This window comes from Brassica napus, chromosome C1 (assembly GCF_020379485.1).
Source record: "Brassica napus cultivar Da-Ae chromosome C1, Da-Ae, whole genome shotgun sequence".
NCBI lineage: Eukaryota > Viridiplantae > Streptophyta > Magnoliopsida > Brassicales > Brassicaceae > Brassica > Brassica napus.
Window position 1 is genome coordinate 10,794,551 of NC_063444.1, and position 14,175 is coordinate 10,808,725.

General features: G+C 36.9%; 1 long non-coding RNA gene across 4 annotated transcripts; it reads right to left on the bottom strand.

The window, feature by feature from the left end:
• Positions 1 to 4,232: 4,232 nt before the first annotated feature.
• LOC106375737 lies at positions 4,233 to 6,547 on the bottom strand. Of its 4 annotated transcripts, XR_002655083.2 has the most exons (7): positions 6,101 to 6,527; positions 5,880 to 5,966; positions 5,477 to 5,731; positions 5,314 to 5,398; positions 4,883 to 5,212; positions 4,751 to 4,816; positions 4,233 to 4,637 (listed from the first exon to the last, which is right to left on the bottom strand). It is a non-coding gene; the product is annotated as an uncharacterized LOC106375737 (long non-coding RNA). The 4 variants fall into 4 exon arrangements; XR_002655087.2 differs by having other exon boundaries at positions 4,883 to 5,398; positions 5,512 to 5,731; positions 6,101 to 6,547; XR_002655085.2 differs by having other exon boundaries at positions 4,883 to 5,398; positions 5,477 to 5,710; positions 6,101 to 6,542.
• Positions 6,548 to 14,175: the final 7,628 nt, after the last annotated feature.

A 14,175-nucleotide genomic window follows, 5' to 3' on the forward strand; every position in this document is an offset into this window, starting at 1 on the left:
ATATTTGTTTATAAAATGTAACTAATAAGTAAAATCAAGTCCCGGATTAACCCATGGGATAACTTTATATTACAAGATGAAGTTTATAACTATAAAAAGGTGTGGTTAACATCTTCCGGAAAATTTTCTAATCACCACTTTTATATATAAAAAGCCGCTTACCACCGTAGTCTTTTTTTTTTTCTGTCCACCGTAGTCTAATCTTCGTTTAGTTAACAAAAGAATAAGCCGCATGTTATGACATCAGGTGGGTACGACAGCCGGGGGACGTAGTAAGAGACGTACGGGGTCACGTGCCCCCGTCTCATTCTTTTTTTTTCTTAAGCAATTAAGATTAATCAAATGACAGTACCCCGTCTAATTATAAAATATAGTGAAAATTTTTATGTCCCCAATTAAATACAGTTCTAGATCCGTCCCTAAGTACGAGCAAATAAATAACCGACTTTGGTAGCGAAGAACTTGCTCATCTCCCTCGGCTGTGACAACGGTGCTAATTAATCAGAAAACCAAAAACGTGTTCGTATCCCCTATATATTATTCGTGAAACATTACAACTTTTTTTGTAACCACGTGTCATCACTAGGATGATTTTTAGAATTATTAGAGAAATAGGATGGTTCATCTAATTATATAATAAGATTTTTATTAAACTAACCATAAATTCATTATTAATGTCATTTATTATTTCCTTAAATAAAGATTACGGAATTGCCTAATGTGGATAAAGTATATATGATAATTAATGATTTTGAATAATAAAGATCTGATAAAAAAATAATGTATCTTCTATCAAATTTGTTTAATTTTAAACTATTAAAATAATTTAAAAAAACACAATAACCATATTATAAAAATTTAGATTTTTCTGTATATGTTATATTTTGAATTTTAAAAAATGACTATAAATTACTAAAACTGTTAAAAGTCTCACATTCAAATTTTGCAATCCATGGTTTAAAATTTTTGTTATGACAAAATACAAATGATTACAAAATCATATAAGTAAAAGTCTAATTTAACTAATCTTTAATATTTAAAATATCTATGTATATATATCATTCTAAATTAAACTATAAACCATATTGAATAAATAAATATTTTAGTTTCAAAATTTACTTTGAATAATTTTTTTTTGATAAAAATTTTGAACTAACATTGATAATGTTTTTTAAATTATCAATTACTAAAATTATTAATCCCACAATAAATTTTTTGTTATCAGTAATTTAAAATTTTTGCTATTAAAGATACACATGATCAAAAAAAACATATGAGTAGAAAACATCGTTTAATAGATATACTATTTATGTTAATATCATTTAAATTTAATTATATATCCTATCAAATTTTTTTAAAAAATTGTTTGGATTAATAAAATTGATTTATACTTTCGCACCAATTTAATTATATATCTAATAGTTACTGACTTTTAATTATTCAATATATATTTATTATTTTATAAATGTAAGAACATATAATACATAAAATAATTTATATTTATAATGTTTATTCCGCGCAAGACGCGGATCTTGATCTAGTTAACCAGTATTTTGTATGTTTTCTTGTGTTTAGGCGCAATGGATGTTATATATCAATAGTGTCTGGTTATATCCCTTTTTATTCTCGTAAAAGTTTTTCACAGGTTTAGCTCGATATGATATCTACCAAACTAATTAATGCACCTTGAATTATGAACATCTTTCTTATAAAAATGCATATGTATACCGTATCGTTTTCTTGGTCAACAATAATAGTTTGCTTTATGTGTCTTTCGTTTTAATTTTTTTTCACAGGTTTAGCTCACACCTCACAGCGATATCAACCAAACTAACTAATGATATCTTCAATTATAAGCAATTTGTTTTCAGAACAATGAATAATTTATATACATAGTGTATCATTTTCTTTGTAAAAAATTATAGGTTATTATTTAACATCTTACCAAAAAAAATTATAGTTTATCAGTTTATGTGCTGATCTAAACACACATGTATATGATAACTAGGGTCAGTCCGCGCTACGCGCGAGATGTCTTATATTTGTGCTATGAACATTTGTATTTTATTTTACAGAATTTGTAATTTTAAATATACGGATGTTTATGGTTTGACCAAAAAAAATACAGTTGTTTATGCATATGATATTAGTGTTTTGTTACTTAGTATTAATATGATGTCTTATAATACGATCCAGAGCTATGTGTGCCATGTGATGTAATTTTTTACTTCTTAAGATATCAATTACTGTCTTTGGTTCATATGATTAGCTAATTGAACTTTTTTTTAAAAAAATATTCGGTATTATGTGGAACAATTTTGCTAGAAGTCATAAATAACCGGTGTTTTTGTTGTTTTCTTAAAAAAATATTGCATTCGTCGAGAAGCTGTTGGTACCTGACATGTTGTCATCATCCACGTCGAGATCATAGTCTGAGTCAGCGTTTATGGCACGACAACTATGGTTTCTATTGCTCGGCTCGCCCTTACCAGATTTAGCTCTGCTTTTGGTTGTTTTCTTAATCATATCTTAGAGTATATTCATTCTTTCTTTTTCATCAAACAACTATGTATTATTTAAACTTGAGCTTGTCTGGGAAACCAGACCGGAAACATAACAACCAATGTAATACATGTTCCTATGAAATGATATTGCTATCTTAACTAATGAACCAAACGATACATTTTCAAACCGAGGAATAAAAAAAATCAAGAACTCCGTGAATCCACTCTTCTATGTTATTGTTTCTATGTTAAAATGTCCTATGAGTTTTATAGATGTCGTTTAAAAATATAGGGAAGCAATAGGGTAAGTGAAAAACATGGACCGCTATGTCTGTAATGGATTGGTTTTAATGAGATAGTTAATCGTTTTAGTTAGGTCTGAGCAAAAAAAACTGGAACCGAATAACCGAACCGAAATATCCAAAACCAGAACCGTGCCGAAACTCTTTTATACCCGAACTGTTCCTATATTTCTATATCCGAAATAACCGAACCGAACCGGAACCAAACCGAGAACCGAATGGGTACCCCAATATATAAATAATATTAATTATTATATAGATATAGCATAACTAAATATATATTTTTAATTTAAAATCTATTAAAAGTATCCGAAAATATCTGAAGATAACTAAATTATTATAAAGTATCCAAACTATCCGAAAGTATCCAAAAGTATACGGATGGTATTTTCCGAAATTCCTAAAATAATCTTAAATATCTAAATTTTTATCTAAATCATCTTAATTATTTGATATTTTACCCTAAATAACCGCAAGAAGTAGTTAAGTGTCACAAACTTGAGATCTACGCAAGGGAAGTCATGTGTGATCGACGTTGTGCTGAATCTTAGTGTGATTAGGTTATTATTATTTTGGATGTTGTTGGGTGTTCATGTTAATTAACTATTGATGCCAATACGTAGTAATCAAATATTTTTTCCTATTGTAATTAATAAACTATGCATATTATTGTGTTAGAATATTTTAAAAGGAAAAAATCTATGGAGGCTATTGGATTATGTACTGGGACTATCCACTGTAACCGTTACTGGGTTTCTATTTGATCCTTAATGGACGAAGCTCTAACAGCATGATTATCGGTAAAAACGTTTTTGGGGTTCTTAATTTTTTTTTCTTTTTTTTTGTTTTCTGATCTTTTAAAAATTTTTTTTTAAATGAACCGATCGCGGACGGCCACGTGTCTGTAAGACCCGCAAACAGTATAACAAACTCCTACGAAACGTTTCTTATTTGGCGACATTGAAGCACAGTTTTTGCAAAAAGGTGATAGGGTCCACGCGCAAGAACCTTCCTTCCACCGCCGATAATCATGGTCTAATACTATATTTAACACATTGGAGGTTCGAACATTCGTTTGGGGACAAAAGAAGTAGCTCGTGTATACTCAGAGAACGAATAGTATTTGGTCGAGACCACTATGAAAGAATAACAAACTATATAGTTGTAGTCGTACACATATGTACATCTGTTGATGGAGAAAGGTTAAATTTGCAAACGCTTATATCTTATCATAACTGTAATCTACATGTATGTAGTAATGACATTCGCATCAAGTCTAACTGTTATTATAATTCAGCTGGAAAACTTTTAATTTGAGTAAAGACAATATGTGAGTGTTTTAAAAAACCTGTTTCAAAAAAGGAGTAAGATAATATGTGCTAAGCAGGTAATCATAAACGGTTAAATATAATAAGTCGTGAGAAAATGATGATAAAGTCCAAAAAGGCATTTTTATTATAGTTTTAGATTTTTTTTAAAACATACCAAACTCCATAAGAGGTACATAGTTTAAAAGAAAACCCACGTTAACACAATCATTATTGAAACAGCAAGTACTCCTTCCGCATCACAACCCTTTATCTTCACTTATTCCTTACGTGGCTTCTTGACCACCTTTGAAGACTTTGATGCCTAAGGTTTCTTGATGGCGACCACTTAGAGATGTTCCTGCAATGGTTTGATGCGTGGTGTTACTGCAGGTCACGCAAGGATGACACCGTTCGTTGGAGCTTCTTTGTGCACCTTGAGCAAGAGACGTAACACCAGCCTTTCTCCAGTTTGATATCAGTCACCATTCCAGTGCAGACAAATTCAATCTTATATTTTGAACCTTTCAGAACCACATACAGAAGATAAACTTTAAACAGTAAAAACTGACTGTACAACCTGAGGCTCCGAAATGATGACGAACTCATTGAGCTCAGCTATAGTAAGAGGTTCAACCTTTGCATAGACTCTCAGCAATGATGGAACAGGGGTGATCCCAATGGCTTTGGAAACCAGCATGTGCTGTTACAGAGCATTCCGTGAGAGTTTGTTATGGATGTAATAATTTATGAATCATCAAACACTTACTCCTAAAATTGAATTTCCCCTGCATCAGTTGCCTTGTCGGAAAATAAATCTGTTCCCGAGGTGGCATTCAAGAACAAACGTCCTGCAGAAAAATATTCAATCTGTGTTTCAAGAATATTAGGCCTCCTCACATGTAAGCACTAAAGTTTAAAATTAGTATAACTGATCCTATGCATTATGTGTATTTAATTCCAGACAGAAATATACTTCCGACCATCTTTGGGTTTATGCTACTTGTAACAACAACCCTTGGATCCCCCAGGAATCCTTCAAGTTTCTTGTGAAAAGAGACATCTTGTGAGTCAATCAGACTCAAAGTGAGAGATATTACTATGAAAAGGAAGATAGAACATAAAACGGTCAATGTATCAAAAGAAAAGTAAGAAAATTTATGAAAGTATTGAATAGATTCATATGTAGAAGAGAGTTACTTGTCGATCTTAATAGTCCCATAACTCGCTAGACGAAATGTCACTCACTGTACTTTTCACAGCAGTGAGCTCACCAATAACGTTCCTAAAAGATTAAGAACATCTTAATTTATTATCTGTTTCAATAATAAGTCTGTCATAAACAGTCTTTAAGAAGTTGTACATGGAAGAGGTGTTGGTGTTGGCTAATCACGGAACCTGAAACGTTTTACAGGAATGGGTGAATATGGTTCGGTTAGCACATCTAGATTGGTTGAATCACTGAACAGTATTGTCATAAGTGAGTCTGAAAGCCTGAAGTTCTGGTTGCACCGAGTGATATCAAATCCGCAGCCTGGAGACGATCCCTGAAATTGGCTAGCCGGTGAACGTTCACGGTGGCTGGCATGAGGGTTGACTGACGAATGTGAAAAGAGATCTGTATCAAAAAAAAAAAAACGTTATGAAAAAACAAAAATAGGTTCAATGAAGATTAAATATATATATATAAAAGTTTAATTCTTATGATGGTGGTTGCCGGAAAAATAAAAATAAAACTATGAGCATGAGATAAAAAACGTTCAAACCTTCACATCGAAGAGGAGCATATCAACTCCCATTAACTCGTCACCGCGTTGTGCTTTTCCGGCCTCCCAGAATTGGAGCATCCACACCTGGACGATGGAAGAGCAATCACCAGCCATCAAATAACCAAGAAGAACATGTGATTTAGCTATAATTGGAGATTTTCTTTGTTTTCTGGAGAATCACAAAATGTAAGGATGATGTTCAAGGGTAGAAGGCTTACCTTTTATATAAGTAAAGAAAACGACCTTGGAGCTGAATGAGTATGATTGAATGAGACGTCGTGTTTGATTGCATCGGTGGAGTTAAGACATCTCTTAAAGCTGATGAAAGAAGAGAGTCGTAACGTCTGGGGTTAAGGACCAAATACGAAACGACGATGCGTCTGACTCAACTAGATCGCCATTGTTGCTCAAGCTCACTCATTGTGAAGATAACGGCTAACCCTAATTTTCACCACCGTCTGTCGCGAATAAGAAAGTTTCTGAAGGATCCCCAAATGGACACCATTGTAGCTTTAGCTAGTAACAAATGAATAACACGATGAACCCTGGTTTCGCCGTTCGTGAAGAAAAGGTAAAAGACAATCAGCTGGGTTGTTTAGTTATAAGCCCAAACAAAAAGACGAAACCCAACTATAAACTATAGAAGCCCAAATAATCCATTCAGAATAAATGAAGCTCTGCGTTTTGAGAAGCCGGACACGTGTCACGCTCACAAGAACCGAATTTGTGACCTGGTGGCTTCACCAGGAGAGAGATAACTCTCTTTTATATATAAAGACTACGGGTGGGATATACTTTACTTGTAATCAAGATTATTATTGTTTATATGATTTGTGGTTTGTGTTTTATGTTTACATTTACAAGAGATGTATATGAGATATACTATTTTCTTAATTTAAAATTAACCAAAAAACTAATTTTTACTTTACTATTAGCCTAATTTTACTCTCTCTCTCTCTCTCTCTCTCTCTCTCTCTCTCTCTCTCTCTCTCTCTCTCTCTCTCTCTCTCTCTCTCTCTCTCTCTCTCTCTCTCTCTCTCTCTCTCTCTCTCTCTCTCTCTCTCTCTCTCTCTCTCTCTCTCTCTCTCTCTCTCTCTCTCTCTCTCTCTGGGGGTGTTAGTAACCAAAAATACATAAATATATCAAAGAGTATTTCAAAGCGTTTAGCTTACTTAAAATTTAAGGTGATATTAACTTTTATTGTGTATGTTTTGTTATTCTTTTTATAGATCACGATCATCTTAATATTAAAATGTTCATGAATACATAATAGTTTTACATATTTTCTTTGTTTATTCTACTGTAATTATGATAATTTTGATAATAAGTAAATTAATTTTTAATACAAAAATCTTAGATTATATTTTTTCTTAGGAATATTTTTAAAATTTATATATTTTTAAAATTTATGTCTTTGATATTATATTATTAATTATGTGCTAAAATATTATTTTAGGTTGATGTCAAATGAAACATTATTTTCAAATATATATATGTATATATATATATATATATATATATATATATTTGAAACTATTTTTTTCATATCGTATTAGTTATAGTTGTTTTTATCCGAAATAGAAGGTGCGGTTGGACGAATTTTCTTTCAAATGTGTCAACGCTGTGATTTTTTTTTTTAGGCTAGCTGGTGTCATTTGTCGAGAACAGAGTATATATGTTATGGGAAGTGAGTGTTCTAAATAAGGCATAAGTTAGTGTTTGGACAAAACTACAACGCTTTAATTTCATGTAAGAACATGTTTAGTATTCCACACTCAGCTCATTCGTCCACCGTCCTCATTTTATTGTGATATATGCAGACTTAATCTTAGAAATATAATAAGAAAAATGCATTCTATGTATATATCAAAACTCAGCCAATTTTGGAGACACAGAAGCAGCCAAGTTAAATAGAATTCATAGTCCAGTAGTCGGTATGGAAAAGATTTAATTGAAATATACTCACAAATCATAATCATGCATACTCACACAAGATTCTATATCCATAAGTGTCTGCACTAAGTTTTGTATCCTTGAGATCAAGGCCAACAACCTTTTAGGGAGCCACAATAATGAAAAATCAACACCAAGATGTTGAAAATTATTATGAGCTAAAGATAAATAGATCTTTGAAAAAAAGGTTCACTAAAAAAAGTTATCTCCCCTCTTCTATCGTTTCCCCCTTTTTCTTTTATTCTCTGTTTATCCTGTTTCTCATCTCATTTTTTCTGTTTCTTAACGCTTTTCTGTCATAATCCTTTAAGTACAACCATGGGCTTAACAAATCTTTTTTCATCACCTTTTTGTGTTGCTTATCAAGAGAAATGAACTGATGATTTTGTTGGAAGAAAACCTTCATATTTATAATGGAGGATTTACACAAATGAATGAGTGAATGGATTCATTGAATATGAGATCATGTGAGAACTAGAGAGTAGGTATTAATGTGAATGTTAATGAAGATGGATGAACCAAGTTAATTTTCGTAACGGCGCCAGATTAAAAACGAGTCTTTAGCAAAAGATGTCCAATCTACACCAGCTCCTACAGTTCCGCGAGCGCTATGGTCATTTCTACTGGCCACCTGCAAAAGGATGTGAGGAGTGAGTGAACTAGTTTCACTCAGTGAGCCAGAGTTCCCTATCTAGCATATACAACTACCCGTCATTCTAAACCCCACCCCAAACACAAGCAAGACGGGTAGTTCAACAATCAATATTCAAGTTCATAAAGCATGACCGATTTAAGCAATAAATCATTAAACCGTAATAAATCAAACACTCTTTATGAGTGCCATATCAATCAACCATATATATATATACTCCTAGGGCCCAACATAATCATTCTTCCTCCACATAAGGGACACCAGCAATCCCTTCACTATTACACCACACAGGCGTAGACGCTCGGGAATCGTCCGGTCACGATCCTCAATCGGAATCGCCGTGCCCCGGTCCTCTATCTGACTCGCCGGGGGCTGTCACATCCACGTATGACACTCGGCCTTGGTGATCAAGCCAAGTTAAACCGAGCCCACCACTTTCCGGACCACGACCGGTTTAGTGGTACCATTTGAGGAAGCAATGACATGCAAACTACTACTACAACCACCACAAAGTTCTCACACAACAGTACCAACACGAGGTACATACCATAACAACATATAATAATCACACATTCACAATAACCCGGGTGCTTAGACTAGTCTTGCTATCCACTTAGCCCAGACATCGTCTCAAGTCTCAAATCCACAAACTGACACCTAGACCGGTCCAGCTATCCTAGCTCGGAAGCCGTCTCCGATGTCAGGAACCTGCATTAAAAATTCGTTAACAAACAATTAACCGTGACTCACAGTGATTAAGCGATGTGGCTCGACTCTTTGATTCCGGATGTTGACCAAACCCCTTTTATCCCCTCCAAATCTTAATCTTGGTACCATGATGTTAAATCCCAAAACCCAACCTCAATGTCTTGAATGAATTGGTCTGGACTGATCAGAACTCAAAAAGAACCTTCTTTCTCTTCTGGACAGTCTTTTGGAACTTCTCGTCAGTTTATCGGTCTTCGAAAAATGTCTATACTTCTAAAGCACCTCACTTCTTTTTTTTTCTCTCTCTCTCTCTCTCTCTCTCTCTCTCTCTCTCTCTCTCTCTCTCTCTCTCTCTCTCTAAGCCACCTTTTGGAGTGTCCTTGGTGTGTCTGAATGAGTAAAAATGAACTAGGGTAGCTGGGTATATATAGAAGTTGCTGGCCAATAAGAATGAGCCACCTGATCGCCCGTGTGTTGTCCTGCATGCTTCCGGTCGCATGCGTGGCGACACATGGGCGTCCACAAGCCCTGTTTCATGCTCTCTAGCCATGCCAGAAGACACCTCCACGTCCACTTGCCCTTCAGCATGTCTGGTGTTCATGCATCGCGACACACGGGCCTCTTCATGTCGATTCGCATGCGCAGAACGCAGGTATTGCGACACCTCATGCTTCTATGTGTCAAGCTGCATGGAACTGCCTCATGCACGTCTAAACCTACTTCTTGTGTTGACACTGAGCAGGTTAAATGGTTGACACCACGTCCTGATCCCTTAGATCAAGCCACCTCGAGCTTCTCGGTCGATTTGCGCGATTTCGGCCCTTCTGGTGAATTTTCGTCCCGCGATCAATCCCAAATATTTTTCCGCTGCCGTTCTGATGAGCTTAATATTTTTAATAGACTCCAGACTAACCTTAACCTTGAGGATAAAAATTTTCCGAGCCTTCGGCTTCCCCGAGAAATTCCATAAAACCGAAATTAGTTTTTTTTTTTTTTTTTTTAAAGATGAGGTATTACATCCTCCTCCCCTTATTAGAATTCGTCCCCGAATTCTCTAAGGATCCGGTGATCCCCTTTCTTCCATCACTACTTCTTCGTGGAAGAACTCTGGATGCAACGCTTTAAATCTTGATTCATCCTCCCAGGTCACAACTACACGGTTCCGTTTACCCCAGAATACTTGGACTTGAGAAATTTCTCGATTCTTCAATCTTCGTATCCGACGTTCACCTATTCGGATTGGTCCCTCTGGATAAGTGAAGTTTGTTTGCAGGTTTTCGATTTGCTCTGTCTCAATAGCGTTGGGATCATGAACATGTTTCCGCAACATTGATACGTCAAATACCAGATGTATTTGCATCTCTTCAGGTAGGTTGAGGCGGTAAGCAACATCTCCGATTCGTTCTTCAATCTGGTAAGGCCCAATGAATCTAACAACTAGCTTCTCGACCTTCCCGAATCTCTCCTTTCCTTTCTGAGCTGACACTTTCAGATAAACCCAATCACCAATACTAAACACCACTTCTCGCCTTGATTGATCGGCGTACTTCTTTTGTCTATCATGCGCTTTCTTCGTATTGGTTTGAATGATTTCTAACTTTTTCATCGTCTCTTCTACAATTTCGGGTCCAAACTCTCTTCTTTCTCCAACTTCGGTCCAGCATAAAAGTGTTTTGCATGGCCTCCCATAAAGCGCCTCATATGGTGCCATACCTATGCTAGAATGAAAGCTGTTGTTGTAGGAGAATTCGACTAATGGTAAATGCTTTTCCCAGCTTCCCGTCCAATCCAATATACACATCCGCATCATATTCTCTATGGTGCGAATGGTTCTTTCGGTTTGGCCATTCGTCTCGGGATGATACGCGGTGCTTATAAATAACTTAGTTCCCACTGCTTCTTGTAACGCTTTCCAAAAATTTGAGGTAAATCTAGGATCTCGATCGGAGACTATATCTGTTGGCACACCATGCAACCTCACAATTTGGTCCACATACATCTCTGCCAATACTTCTACCTTATCGGTATCCTTCATAGGTAACTAGTGTGCCACCTTCGTCAGTCTGTCGACAATCACCCATATTGCGTTATTTGATCTACCTCAAGCCAGGGGTAACCCAGTGATGAAATCCAAGGATATGGAATCCCATTTCCACTGAGGTACTGGTAAGCTTTGTAACAACCTTCCTGGAATCTGATGCTCGACTTTGACTTGTTGACAAGTTTGACATTGAGCCACCCATCGCGCCACTGATTTCTTCATTCCTGGCCAATGATAATACCTTCGGATATCTCGATACATTTTTGTACTCCCGGGGTGGATACTGAGTAACGAATGATGCGCCGACTTCAAAATCTCATCTCGTAGCCCTTCTCCTTGTGGTACTGAAATACTCCCATTAAGTAATAGTGTACCATCTGGCGCCATATGATAGCCACTTGGGTTTGGACCTTCATGACTCTTGACTTCCTCAATAATTCTCTGTTGTTGCTCATGTCTAATCTGTGCGAGTAAACCCGCCTAGTGTACTCTATGCATGCCTAATGGCTCACTTGGCTCTCCTTCAATTGCCCATAAAGTCATCAACTTAAGTTCATTCGATAACGCTTCCAATTCCTTTCCAACATCGGACGCCAACTTTCTACGACTTAGTGCATCTGCGACTACATTAGCTTTGCCTGGATGATATTGAATCTTCAGGTCGTAAACCGCCACAAACTCCATCCATCGCCTTTGTCAGAGGTTCAAATCAGGCTGTGTGAACAAGTACTTCAGACTCTTATGATCTGTGAATACTTCCACGACTTCTCCATATAAGTAAGATCGCCAAATCCTTAACGCAAACACCACTACCGCCATTTCTAAATCGTGTGTTGGGTAGTTCTCTTCATGTTTTCTGAGTTGCCTTGATGCATAAGTAATTACTTTGCCTTCCTGCATCAACACACAAGCCAACCCAACCCTAGAAGCATCTGCGTACACAATGTAAGGTTTACCTTTTTCAGGTAATGCCAATACCGGTGTTTTGGTCAAAGCTTTCTTCAGTCTCTGAAATGCTTTCTCCGTTTTTTTTTTCCAGATGAACGAAACTCCTTTTCCAATCAACTTTGTCAGGGGCTTAGCGATCGAAGAAAAGTTCTTGACGAACTTTCGATAATACCCGGCTAACCCGAGGAAACTTCTTACCTCGGTTACCGTTGATGGCCTTTGCCATTCCTCGATGGCTTTCACCTTTTCTGAATCTACGGAAACTCCTTCTCCAGACACACGGTGCCCCAAGAACCCGATCTCTCTTTTCCAGAAAGAACACTTGCTGAACTTGGCATACAGCTTCTGCTTTCTTAGTTGTTCCAACACTAGCTTCAAGTGTGCCTTGTGCTCGACCTCTGTCTTGGAATACATTAAAATGTCATCGATGAAGATTATCACGAACTTGTCGAGATAATCATGGAAGACTTCATTCATCAATCTCATGAAGGCCGCCGGTGCGTTAGTAAGGCCAAAAGGCATTACTACGAACTCGTATTCTTCATAACGAGTTCTAAATGAAGTCTTCATGACATCACCTTCTGAAATTGGAATCTGATGGTAACCCGACGCCAAGTCGATCTTTGAAAACCAACTTTCTCCCCTCAGCTGATCCAACAACTCGTCTATCCTCGGAAGATGATACTTATCTTTGATGATATTGTTGATTCCTCGATAATTAATGCAAAGTCGCATGCTACCATCCTTCTTCTTGACAAATAAGACTGGAGCTCCCCATGGTGAAGAGCTAGGTCTTATGAAACCTTTCTCCATTAAATCTTGAAGCTGTTTCTTCAACTCTGCTAACTCCGCAGGTGCCATGCGGTAGGGAGCCTTTGCTATCGGCTTCGCTTCAGGTTCCAAGTTAATTGTGAAAGGGTTACTCCGAGATGGAGGTAACTCTTTCAACGCTGCAAACACATCCTTGAACTCTTGTACTACCGCAATATCTGTAATTTCAACTCTATTGCTAGCGGGCCCTTCACTAGCAGTTATTGTTACCAGATACGCTTCTCCATCCTTAAGCAAATCTTCCACTCTCAAGGAAGCTACTAAAGACACAGACTTGCTTGGACTGATCCCGTAAAACACTATTTGTCATTGCCCGTTCTCCTTGAACAAAATACGACCTTTTCCACAATCTAATTGTGCCCGATAGCCTGATAACCAATCCATGCCCAAGATAACTTCATATCCTTTTAAGGGCAACACCAACAAATCTGCCACAAACATCTTCTCGCAAATGACTAACAGAACTCTTCTGAGGCATTCTTTTGCTTGGAGGGTTTGGTCTCCGGGAGTCATCACAGCCACATCCATCCTATCAATTAAAAATGAACCCACAAACTCGACAGCTACCTCAGGGGCCACAATGCTATGTGGTTCCCCCGAGTGGAACAATACATGTGTGGGACTCCCCGCAACATGTAAAGTTCCTGCCACAACATCAATATATATCAACAACATAAAATTTATTCAATAGAAATTAACCAATCCATCACAAGAAATCACACAACACAAAATCAATATAGTAAGGTTAAAGAACTCAAATACCTGTGATGGGACCCTTAGATGGGCCTGGAGGTTTAGTATCCTCTAGTTCTAAAGCGTAAACTCTACCTCCTATAGCTTGCCTTTTTGGCGCAGGTGCGATTGCAGGTGGAGCTGGAGGAGGATGGACAGTGATTGGCGTAGCTGGGATAGAACGATTGACACTGCACTGGGCAGAGATATGTCCTTTTTTTCCACACGTGTAACATGTAGGATTGTATGAGATTGACTGAAAGGATCCAGGTTTCTTCCCGAAGCATTCACTTGACTTATGGCCTGTCTTGCCACAGTTAAAGCATTTTCCTGTGAACAGAGATCGTCGACTTGGCCCTCCCGATTCCTTTTCCTTATCTTTACCCTTAAATGATCTTTGGTTTCCACCATATTTTCCTTCTTGATGC